The sequence below is a fragment of the Amblyomma americanum genome, chromosome 1 (assembly GCF_052857255.1).
Source record: "Amblyomma americanum isolate KBUSLIRL-KWMA chromosome 1, ASM5285725v1, whole genome shotgun sequence".
In the NCBI taxonomy this organism is placed as follows: Eukaryota; Metazoa; Arthropoda; class Arachnida; order Ixodida; family Ixodidae; genus Amblyomma; species Amblyomma americanum.
Genome location: NC_135497.1, coordinates 175,146,809 through 175,159,567, shown reverse-complemented (window position 1 = coordinate 175,159,567; position 12,759 = coordinate 175,146,809). Strand labels below are relative to the sequence as shown.

The following is a 12,759-nucleotide window of genomic DNA, read 5'->3' as shown; positions in this document are numbered from 1 at the left end:
CTGCGGTGAAAAAGACCCTCAGAAGGATCACAGCTGCAAGAAGACTCGATGCGCCCTGTGTGGCAAGGCGCACCCCCTTGGCGACAAGACGTGCAAGGCCATGTTTCGAACACCATACTTAGTAAAGAAGAATTTCAGGGAAAGGAAGCTTGCGGACGAAATGCTAGCAAAAGAAGATTTTAAATTAGTGCCAATTCTCAAGACACCATCCCAGGAGAGGAAGGCCAGGAGCAGGAGCAGATCCCCAAACCACTTCCCACCTATGTCCCCCTCCCCTTCTCGTTCGACTTACAGGTCCAGATCACGGTCCGCGTCCAGGGAAAAGAAGATAGTGGGCCAGTCCAGTTCCACCCAGCCAGACAAGAACAAGAGAACGCCCGGAGACCCCTGGGGCCTCAAGGACTCGGACGGAGAAAAAAACGTGAGCTTCGATAGGAGAGACTCCCAGCCTAACCAGTACATACAAAAGATAGAGAAAGAAAACCACGAGCTCAGAGAAGCAGTAAAAGAACTTAATGATGTCATTATGACACTCAAACAGGAAGTACAAACACTTAAACAGGAAGTGCACACCCCCAAAAACACCGCGGCCACACTGCTCAGAGACACCGCTGTCACAAACTGCCCAACCTACAATAACACCGCTAACAGAAGGGGCAGGGAGCCGCAACGAGGCACAGCCCCCGCCTAGCAAGCGTAAATGCGCGGAAAAAATGGATGACATCTTCGTTATGAAGGTACAATTTGAAGCTGCCATGACAGGAATCAACAACAAGCTAGAAAGTATCGTGGCTGAAATGAGACAGCCCAGGGCAGCAATGTATGCACAAATGCAGTGCACGGCAAGCGAAATCAAGGGACTCCAAGAAAAGCTCGGGTGTGAAGCGGCAGTACGTCTGGAAGGCCCATAATGGCTAGTCACGTAAACAACAATCTCCCACCACGTTTCAGGATAAGCACTCGCACCCCCACAACCATTCTACAATGGAACTACAACGGAATTCAGGAACGAAGGAACCCAGTCACAACCAGAAGAAGCGATCCAAGACATCGAGAAATGGACCAAATAAATACGAACGAGTCAAGAATACGCGAACCATCGAGGACGAAGATGCCCCTGCCCCGATGGACTCGCGCCTACTACATATGTGGGAAGCCAAGAAGAGCATGGAAAAGAGACTGAAAGGACAGAGATGGAACAGGAACCTTAGGAGGCGACTACACAGACACAACAAGGAAATGAACAAGCAGGCTTTCAAAGTATGCGAACAGAATTGGCTCCAGAGATGTGACGACATGGAGAAACAGATGAGCCTCCCCAAAACGTGGAACATACTTAGGCACTTGCTGTGCCCGGAGCAGACTAAAACGCAGGCAAAAGTAACTCAGCGAAAGATCAAACACAACTTCGAAGGCTCCGAAGAAGAGTTTTTCGAGGAACTCAGAAGGACATACATTGGCGAGTGTGGACCAGGACCTCCCACCCTACATTGGAGCTAGCAATCCGGAACTGGACAGGCCTATAACGAAGGCGGAGGTGAGAGCGGAAATTCTCAGCCTAAAACGCAACACGGCTCCAGGACCAGATGGTATAACCAATAGGATTCTCAGAAATCCAGACGACAGTTCGATCACTATACTCACGGACTACATGCAACTAGTCTGGGAACAAGGAAAACTCCCGTTGCCATGGAGAACAGCGGATGTCATATTCATCCCAAAGCCTGGTAAACCGTACAAGCTCGAAAACCTGAGACCCATATCTCTCACCTCCTGCGTTGGAAAGCTCATGGAGAATGTGATACATACGAGGCTTTATAACTACATGGAATCCAAAGGGCTCTGGCCGCACGAAATGGTCGGCTTCAGGAAACACCTCAGCACGCAAGACGTAATGCTGCGACTGAGGCATGACATCGTCGATAAGTGGCACTCAGGTGACACGAAGGCTATTCTGGGGCTTGACCTCCGGAAAGCCTTCGACAACGTTCACCACGCGGCCATTCTTGAAAACCTCGGAGACATGGACGTTGGAGCTAAAACCTTCGCCTACGTCAGCAGCTTCCTCTCGGAGAGAAGGGTCACCCTGACATTCTTGGAAGTAAAATCATCGAGTATAAAGATAGCTGGGAAGGGCACACCTCAAGGACCCGTCTTGTCCCCCCTGCTCTTCAATATTGCGATGATCAAACTCCCGCAAAGACTTGGCACCATCCCAAACATCAATTTCAGCCTCTACGCCGACGAAGTTAATATCTGGACCAACCGAGGATCAGACGGAGAAATTCAAGAGAATCTCCAACTAGCGGCGGCCCCTGTGGTCGATTACGCGGCGAAAATCGGCCTCAGTTGCTCTCCTCAAAAATCTGAGCTATTGATTTACACCAAGAGCAGACAGAAACCCGACATCGAAGTTACAGTGGAAGGCCTAAGGATCCCAGCAGTCAGCCAGATCAGGGTCCTCGGACTCATCATCCAGGCCGACGGGAGGAACACGACAATGATAAACAAACTGCAAGGATCCGTTGCGCAAGTAACAGGGCTCATCAGAAGAATCTCTCTCAAAAACAAAGGTCTGAAGGAAGGGAACTTAGCCAGAATATTGCAGGCCTTCATCACCAGCAGAATCAGCTATGTCATCCCCTACCTGCACCTAAATGTGAAGGAAAAAGAAAAGATCGAAGCATCCGCAATAAGGAGTATCAAGAACGCACTCAGTCTCCCTCAATCAACCTCGACTACAAGATTACTGACCATTGGAATGCACAACGCAGTAGACGAGTTGGCGGAAGCCACACGAACCACACAGATAGAGCGGCTCAGTCTGTCTGACACCGGGCGACAAATACTGAGATGGGTGGGCCTTCAACACGACAGGGGCACCACCCCGAAAGTTAGTCTCGACAACAGGTACAGAGACAACCTCTACATCCCGCCGATGCCGAAAAACATGAGCCCAATTCACCACAAGGAAAGAAGGGAAAGCAGAGCCAAGGCCATAGCTAGAGAAATGGACTCGAAACCACCGGAAACAGTGGCATACACAGACGCAGCCACCGGAAAATCTGGGGCCGCGGTCGCCGCGTGGTAGATGGGGCAGGCATCCCGTTAATTACAGCATCGATCAAAACAAGAAATGCTGACATCGCAGAGGAAGTGGCTCTTGCACTCGCGTGTGTCGGGACGCAAGCCAACACCATAATTAGTGACAGCAAGACGGCCATCTGGAACCTCGCCAAAGGAAGGGTGGCGGCAGAAACGAAGAAAATACTTGAATCCAGGGAGATTTCCCGTAAGGTCAGAATTATTTGGACTCCTGGCCACGAATCGGCACCGGGGAATGAAGCCGCACACGCGCTCGCTCGAGACGTCTACTACCGGGCGAGCGCAGAGCGGCTCGACGACCCAGTACACGAGGAGCGGCTGACCAACTTCAGGGACATTTGCGACTACTATAAACTGGGTAGAAGATCCTACGCCACACCGCACACACAACTGGACAACGAACAAGCCAGGTGTCTGAGAAGACTCCAGGCGGGCAACTATCCGAACGCACACTGGCTATACCTACTTAACATAGACGCAAGAGAACACGACAGATGTAAACAATGCGACCAGAGAGGGACACTAAACCACATAATCTGGCAATGCCCCTACTCACCTGGGGCTGCCATAAACATTCCTAATGAGGAAGCTTGGGAGTCTCTCCTTCGAAGCTCAAAACTCGAAGACCAACTCGAAGCACACACAGAAGCAAAGAAAGACAAAGGAAAAGCGCTTGTCCTTTGTCTTTCTTTGCGTCCGTGTTTTTTCGCGCTTTTTGTCTTACAATGTAGTACCAACTAGCCCGCACCCACACCTTATTAACAGAAATTTAAATGTTCCATGGAACAGTTTTGTTTCTTTTGTCATAATTTACAGCTTAACACAACTGATTAGTAAGAGCTAAAATTATTTAAGCTAGAATAATTCAGTAAACATGAACAATAGCACTTATAGCCAGCTTTCTACTATCAAAAAGGATATCGTAAAAAAAAGTTTTATCTGTGCTGATTCAACTGATCAAGTGAAAATGAAACAACCATTCCCTGCTGTCATGTAATAAATCGAACCTCACTTGTAACTGGAGCTGCACCTTCCAACTGCTCTTGTTCTCATTCTGCACACTTGTAGCTTTAGTGAATGCACTGGATATAGTTACAAGGACATCACGAAGCAACCACTGTACGATTGTATACTGTATGACACACAAAATAGTTGTCTCGTGTGATTTTTGTAACCATGCGCTTAGCACATTCAAGCTACATATAGCAATGCAATGCCAACTATGGGCTCCTTGGTCCTTCATAACAGCAAATTACTCAATGGTTAATTTGGTGTAAAGGGCAAACATGGCCAATTAACACTATTTGATTTTTCTTAACCATAACTACCAATGCAAGCTAGATGCATGGACTTAAAGCATTAAAAGAAATTGCTGCAACGAACTACCTTGCGTTCTGGTAATATAATGTCCCTGCTAAACTTTGTTTTTCAAGCAGGGCTGCTTTGTTTCAAAATTCAAACTAATAATCTGAGCCCTCTGATACCTCTTTGCTCTGCATTCAATACTCTGCATTGATATGCTTTACTGCTTTCTAGTAACTTTCTGTTAACAAAAGTAAATGCCAGGAAGTAAGAAAGCTTGCGAACTTTGTATCGACACGTGTTGATTAAAAAATCAGCTGTTATAACGTGGTCATCATTTGTATGCCTTAATTAGATGAATGCCCACCATATCAATAAAGTTGAAGGTTTTTGAACTTTCGGTGCACTCAGGCAATATTGTCACTGCCCTAAGAATAAATTGTGGTCTGATAATATAAAAGGCTGCCACTGTATTCATTATGCACTAGCTTAATCAATAATTAAGTGTAACAATACAAGATGCACTATTGTTAATGCTGTTTTGTTTTATATACTTGCAGTGAATATGGGATAGGCTTGGCATCACTGAAATCAAATTGTATAAAATTTTGATCCCACTGTGGTAACACATTGTTTTCATTGAAATTTGTTCTAAACAGTGCTGCTTGAATTGCTTTGAGATGCATATTAACATTTTCTAGCATTTTGGCACCTCTTTTTTCTGTGTCGATATGCTTCATTGCTTTCTATAACTGTATTAACAAAAGTAGATACCAGGAAGTAAGGAAAGATTTACCAACTTTATAGACAGATGTCGATAAAAAATTCCGCTGCTATATTCTAATCTGGTTATTTTTGTATTCCCTAATTAGAATGAATGCCTACCGTATGATTACAGTTGGAGGTTTTTTAACTTCACTATATGCACTCAGGTAATAGGTTATCACTGTTATGCCAACGAGTTGTTTGGTTTTGATCATATAAAAATAGGCTACCACTGGAGATTCAATCTTTATGCACCTTAATCAATAGTTAATTAGCTGCAACAGGCAAAGTACATTATTGTTAATGCTGTTTGGTTTTATACCCGCCAACGCATATGGAAATGTTTGGGAAAAACTAATATCAAATGGCATAACAAATTTGATTCCACTGTTGTAATACATAGTGTCATAGTTTTGCGGTGCAAGCTTAAAATTTTTAGCATTTTGGCACCTCTTTGTGTTGCGTTGAAATGCTTAACTGCTTTCTAGTAACCTTTTATTAATAAAAGTTAATACCAAGAAGTAAAGAAATATTGACCAACTGTGTATCAACAAATGCCAATAGGAAAACTTCTGCTGTTATAAATTGGTTCATTCGTTTATATGCCAATTTGTTGAATGTCTGTTATATGACTGAAGTTGGAGGCCTTTTAAATTGTTCTTCCACTTGGGTAATATATTTACAGCTAGCTGCAGCGAATTTCACCGTGCACTCGGGTAATGTCATCTTTGTTACATGAACAAGGCAGTTTTAATCATATTCAACAGCATGCACTTTGGTCATTCATTTCTCTTGATATGACAAAATGCTTCAATATTCTCTAGCAACTTTCTACAAAAGTGTATACAAGTGTAGGGTTCGGCGCGCTGTCGCATCTTTTTGTACATGTGTTCCGAATATTCCGCGAGAGGGCAGCGACCTAGGCTGCGCGTCCGGTTTTGTTTTATTTTGTTTTTCTTTGGTGCACGCCGTTAGAAGGGGACTCATGCCTTTTTCGTTAGTCTCCCCATTCGTCCTTGCGGTTTCCTTCGCCGCTCCGGACGGCGGGGCTATCTGCCGGCCTCGACCTTGAACCCCTGTCCCCTTTGCGAAGGATTGCGAGACCACCTAGTGAGGAGCTCGGGGGTAAGGGAAAACGCTGACATCAGTTCTGAGCTTTCCTATTTGTCAAAACTGATGAGCCGCAGTTAGCAGTTTATTTTTACGTGTGGAAAGGGGCGCGGGCATCTTCGGGGTGTACCCGCGAAGGGAGCCGCGCCCGTGTGGCTTTGGTCTCTAGCGACTCCTAGCTGGCAGGCGCTCGGTCTGGCCGAGCGCGGAGGGAGTGACCGTTGAGAGCTGGTGCGAGGCGCACCAGTTTGACTGTTGGGACGCGGTGTCCCTCACCTCTGTGCAGGCGGTCGGCTAGGCCGGCCGCGGATAGTTGTGGCCGTATACTGACTTTTGTTTGTACCCATCTGTAAATAGCCTGCATAAAAGTTCGTTTCTCACTAAATCGCTTCGCCTGCAAGTCATATCATCGAGAAACCTTTAAGCAGTGCATCCAGTTTCTGGAAATCACCGGACCAACACCACCGGCAAACTTTTACTGGCGCAGTCGACAGGATCGGTGCTCTCCTGCGGCCCCGAGGAACGGACGAAGGCATCCACGGAGAGAACGACGAAGTTAGGCATCCAAGGCGCGATACCGAAAGGACGACAGGCTACGGGGGTACGAAGGTGCGAACCGCATCGGGCGTGAAACGCCGAAGACCTGGCCTTCAACTGACGCAGGGTGGTATCTCTGTCTGATCAACGGCGGCAGTAGGAAGATTCAAGCGGACACGGCTTTCTGCGCAGCAACGAGGAGGCAACGAGAGGCCTCCGAGGAAGAGAGTGCTGCAGCAGTGGGAAAGGACGAGGCGGCATCTGACTGAGAGGTTCGGAGAGGTCGCAGGGGCCATGGGCAGCGATGCGACGGCAGAGTGAGTCCCCCTTCCCATTTGCTTGCCTCCGTAGCGCTCGAGCCGCAGGGTTAAGGAGCAACGGGTGCGATGGCCGCATTCGGGTGTTCGAGTGGGCAATACGCCAGGAGCGCCTTATGGTCCAGGCTGGACGATGTCAGCCTGGAATCCCTCGAGCGCGAACTAGCGATAGCCAAACAAGAGTACAAGGAGATGAAAGAATCTCTCCAGAAAGAGCGAAGTGCGCAGCAGGAGGTGGTACCGCTAGAGCGAGCTCAGAGCCGATCACCCCCTCTGGGTAGAGGAGACGGCAACGAATCGCTGAGCAGTGTAACAGAGGATGTGGTTGGTTGCTGCAGCTCGAAGCTGGTAGGGATTGAGAGCGCTTCGAGCAAAGCGCAAGTCCCGGCAAACAATGTAGAAATCGCTGCCGCATTCAGGTGTTCGAGTGGGCATTATGCCGGGTTCGCCTTATGGTCCGGGCGAGGTAGTTACCTCGAAAATAAGCTGGACGATGTCAGCCTGGAATCCCTCGAGCGCAAACTGGCAATAGCCAAACAAGAGTACAAGGAGATGAAAGAATCTCTCCAGAAAGAGCGAAGTGCTCAGCAGGAGGTGGTACCGCTAGAGCGAGCTCAGAGCCGATCACCCCCTCCGGGTAGAGGAGACGGCAACGAATCGCTGAGCAGTGTAACAGAGGATGTGGTTAGTTGCTGCAGCTTGAAGCCGGCAGGGATTGAGAGCGTTTCGAGCGAAGCACAAGTCCCGGCAAACAATGTAGAGATTGCTGGCGCTGAGTTGCCGGATGCTGCTCAGTCAGCAATCCAGGTTGAAAGAGAACAGCGGTCCCTACCTGCTGGCTTAGAGATGAGCCCCGTGGAGGGGAAGGCCGATAAAATCCATCCGGTTTGCGACGCACTTGAGGGCATGACGGACTTTTGCGCTGAACCTCATGAGCATGAGGAAAAAGGCGGCTCGGCAGGCGCAGGCGTCCAGTGTGAACTTTCTTTGCGCATCGACATGGAAGCAGTGCGTCGGGGGTGTTTCGCCAATGACGCGGATGAAACATCGAGCTCAGCGGTAGCGGCGTCGCTTGAGGCGCAGGTGTCGCAGCTGACTAGAGCTGATTCTGAGACAGCGGACACGGGTACAAGCAACGCTACAGTGGAGAGATTGCCATACGGCAGATCAGCTGGTGTGGACAGTGTCTGCGTCCTTTACCGTGAACAGAGCACGGAAACACGTCCAAAGTTTGCGACGCACGTCAAATCACGGCACGATCTTGGCGTGCCTTTGCCTATGCAGCCCGAGGGACTGGCGTCCAGCGTAAAGACGCTACAGCAGTTGAGCACGCAAAGCATGAAGGCCTTAGAAAACATGGCTCTGTCCATAGTGAAGGCGCGTGGCCTGAGTGCGCTCACCGCCAACGAGGGTCGTATGTTGAATAGACAGCAGCGCAAAGGGAATGTCACTGCGCTGACCGCCTGTGCCGCACCGATATTCGGTCGTAGATGGCGGGTGCGAGTGTTCGACCCGGGTGGACGCCGCTGAATCGTAGGCTGCGTTGGCCATGCCCACTCCACCTTTAACAGGCCTCGCCATGTCACAACAAGGACCCGTGCGCAGGTATGCAACACGGCTAGCCTTGGTAGCACGTCTCGAGATGAAACAAAAGGCTCGAGTAAGCGCGGATGCAGTAGGTGGGTGTGGGGGATCTAGAGTTGGCAGGACTCAGTGTTCGGAGACTACAGACATGGACATGACCGAATGTTCTTGTGCGGCAGTTATGCTGATTTTACCTTGTGTGCTTCAGTGATTACGGACAGTGTGATATAAACTGCTCGGAACTGGCTTTGTTTGCATATTACAGATGTTTGAGTGCCCCGAGAATGATGTGCTGTCTTAGTTACAAGATTGAGAGTATTTGTCATTGGCACTGTCATTAGCATTGTCCTCGGGATGGGTGTGAGTGTGTGACGAAGGGTCGCAGCATGCGGGCTCGCAGGCTCCGGTTGCTTGCTCGTGCAGAGGTACTCAACCGCCACTTGCCGAACCCTTTTTGTTGTTTGTTGTCTCGGCTTATCTCTGAATAGATTAGCCGAGTCTTGGGTGAAGGTGTAGGGTTCGGCGCGCTGTCGCATCTTTTTGTACATGTGTTCCGAATATTCCGCGAGAGGGCAGCGACCTAGGCTGCGCGTCCGGTTTTGTTTTATTTTGTTTTACTTTGGTGCACGCCGTTAGAAGGGGACTCATGCCTTTTTCGTTAGTCTCCCCATTCGTCCTTGCGGTTTCCTTCGCCGCTCCGGACGGCGGGGCTATCTGCCGGCCTCGACCTTGAACCCATGTCCCCTTTGCGAAGGATTGCGAGACCACCTAGTGAGGAACTCGGGGGTAAGGGAAGACGCTGACATCAGTTCTGAGCTTTCCTATTCGTCAAAACTGATGAGCCGCAGTTAGCAGTTTATTTTTACGTGTGGAAAGGGGCGCGGGTATCTTCGGGGTGTACCCGCGAAGGGAGCCGCGCCCGTGTGGCTTTGGTCTCTAGCGGCTCCTAGCTGGCAGGCGCTCGGTCTGGCCGAGCGCGGAGGGAGTGACCGTTGAGAGCTGGTGCGAGGCGCGCCAGTTTAACTGTTGGGACGCGGTGTCCCTCGCCTCTGTGCAGGCGGTCGGCTAGGCCGGCCGCGGATAGTTGTGGCCGTATACTGACTTTTGTTTGTACCCATCTGTAAATAGCCTGTATAAAAGTTCGTTTCTCACTAAATCGCTTCTCCTGCAAGTCATATCATCGAGAAACCTTCAAGCAGTGCATCCAGTTTCTGGAAATCACCGGACCAACACCACCGGCAAACTTTTACTACAAGGAAGTAACTTCTACCAACCTTGTATTAACAAGTGTGCATAGTACGTAAGGGTTCGTTTCTAGTAACATTCTATCATCAAATGTGTATACAAGGAAGTAACTTCTACCAACCTTGTATTAACAAGTGTGCATAGAATGTAAGGGTTCGTTTCTAGAAACTTTCTATCAACAAAAGTGCATACAAAGAAGTAAATTTCTACCAACTTCGTATTAACAATTGTTCATAGAAAGCAAAAGTTGGTACAGTGTTGATAGAGTCAATAGAATGTAGATACAAATTCTAAAGAATGTTGATTAACAACAGGCCCAAGATAACCTTCCAACCCTCTAGGATCCCTTTACAACTGCTCCTGGAGACACCAGTTTGTATGAGCTCATGTGTTTGTTCACCCTGTCCTGCCAGGGTCGAGCAACAATGCCGGTAGACGAGACTCCGACTGATGCCGGGCAAGTATTGCTCTGGCTTTAGAATGCATCTACTCATGGCCCAGCCACAGTGGTCAGAGAAATATAGGGAGGAAGCACAGCATAAATAAAAATTAAGACAATCATCCAGTTTCTATAGCTCTGTTTACATGGACGCGACCAGGGGGCTGAGTTGAGGGGATGGGTCAGTTTACTCAACCCCACCATGCTCACATAAACCGCGGCGGCTGCGTTTTTATGGAGGAAAAACGCTAAGGCGCCCGTGTGCTGTGCGATGTCAGTGCACGTTAAAGATCCCCAGGTGGTCGAAATTATACCGGAGACCTCCACTACGGCACCTCTTATTCCTTTCTTCTTTCACTCCCTCCTTTATCCCTTCCTTACGGCGCGGTTCAGGTGTCCAACGATATATGAGACAGATACTGCGCCATTACCTTTCCCTCCAAAAAATCATTATTATTATTACTTGCATGTGCACTTGGATTACAAAGATGAATAACGCTGTACTTCATGTCTGTGGAACATTATTCAGAATTTCAGTCCCGAGTACTGAGGATTCTCAATATCATAAGTATGGCGATACAGCACCTTGCAAGCCCAATAGACGCCATGGCACTCTCCCGTGAGCCTGCTGCTGCCGTGCCTGCTCCTGTCCTGCAACAGCCGTTGGACACTGTGGCTGCTATTAACTTCTTTGAGAGTTCGCTGACTGCATCCAGATCAGATGCTTTGGTGTGTCAATATTTCATGTAGTTTTGGGCATTTACAGCTCCGAAAGATGAATAAAAAATGTATAGAAGGTTTTCAGGCAGCATTTAAAGTACATATGCCAGTTAGTAAAGGTGACTGGCTTGGCGTTGTAAGCCTTCAAGTTAGTTGTAGCCACGATGCTATGTAATGCTGCTGTAATGTTCAAGTGTTATGGTTGCATTGTTTTTTTTGTACTATTCTCTTGTCTTAGCTTTTATTTTCATCTGCAGTATCAGGTTTTATTAGCCTCTGCAGAGAATATATGATCACAATCAGTGCCCTGTACCCGTAGTGCATCGAAGTAAATCAATCAAGGTCCCCACCTGATACGAAACTGGTGCACCTTCATACAGAGCATACAATTTGCTCACACATTTAGGGCAGCTTGATCTTTTCATTGATTACAAATGAGCAATTTCAAGCACTATGCACTGCTTCGGAAGTGGGCTCCTACACGTTGTGTGTTGTAGTTTGTTGAGAGTGATAGCACCGAAGCTTAACGGTGCTGTTATGCATATCTTGCAACTTTGTGCTTTATGCATAATTGTCTCCTGGAATAATGAATGCAGTCAATGTGGTATGCTGCAGGTCGCAGAACTGACCCAGCTTGGCGGGCGGGATGCTGGCACCGCAACGAAGCGGATGCTTGCCAATCTTCTGACAGATAAGCTGGCATCTGAAAGCTCATCGCAAGGCAGGAAAGGCAAAAAAAGTTTGGTCTACGGATCTGCGAGCTGATGTGCAGTGAGTTTGCATTGCATTATTCTGAATGGATTGTGCAGTTTAATTTGCACTGTGTTCAGTTTGCTTTCTTTTCATTAATTATGCAATAATTTAATAGGTCAGGTGTATTAAGCTCTTTATTTTCAGATGGCAGTATTGTACCCTATTCATTCTTGTGATTAAAAATATACTTAAGCGTACATTTCTGTCTTAATACTGATTAAAAATTGGCTATTCTTCATGAAAAACAACATGTTGCAGTTGATGAAAACTATTTAATAAATTGCTGAAAAGCCACATGACGAATTTCATTTAGTAAAAACACCTATTACTGAGAGGCATGCCTATTTCGTTTGATTTCTTTTGTGGGGTTAATGCCATTCTGTGTACTTGCTTTTCTTTCAGCTGCAGTACAAAGGCAGTTCCCAAATTCAAATGACGACGTCGAGGCTGCAACAAAATCCTGGCTGAGGCATGCCCCAGAGAGAGCACAGGCTAACAAGAGGGCACCTGCACGCTGAAAAAATTGCATCTCGTGCAATAAACAATTTTTCATTTCACCTACTTTTAGTCGTCTTAATGAAAACAATGGCCTGCCGAGGTCCTGTAGCAAAAAGCATGCAGAAACCGCATGAATAACCTGGGTATGCATGCAGCTCTGAGGTAGTCCGAGAACTGTCCGTATGTCCGCGTTCGGCGTCTGACGGACGTCCGGTGGTTGACTTTGCGTAAAATGGTCTTCCGACAGACTTCCGTCAGACGTCAATAGTCGTGTGATGGATATGCATGCTACCCTTCGATGGTCCGAGAAATGTCTGTCCGTATGTCCGCGTTCGGACGTCCGTCGGACGAACTGCACATGTTCTGCGGTCTTGCATCGGATGG

The 12,759-nt window shown here is 48.0% G+C and overlaps 1 pseudogene across 1 annotated transcript; it reads left to right on the top strand.

The window, feature by feature from the left end:
* Positions 1-8,492: 8,492 nt before the first annotated feature.
* LOC144114910 (uncharacterized) lies at positions 8,493-12,497 on the top strand (annotated as a pseudogene). Its single transcript, XR_013311163.1, has 4 exons — positions 8,493-8,550; positions 10,934-11,150; positions 11,574-11,895; positions 12,280-12,497. The product of XR_013311163.1 is annotated as an uncharacterized LOC144114910 (transcript).
* The last annotated feature ends 262 nt before the right edge of the window (positions 12,498-12,759 follow it).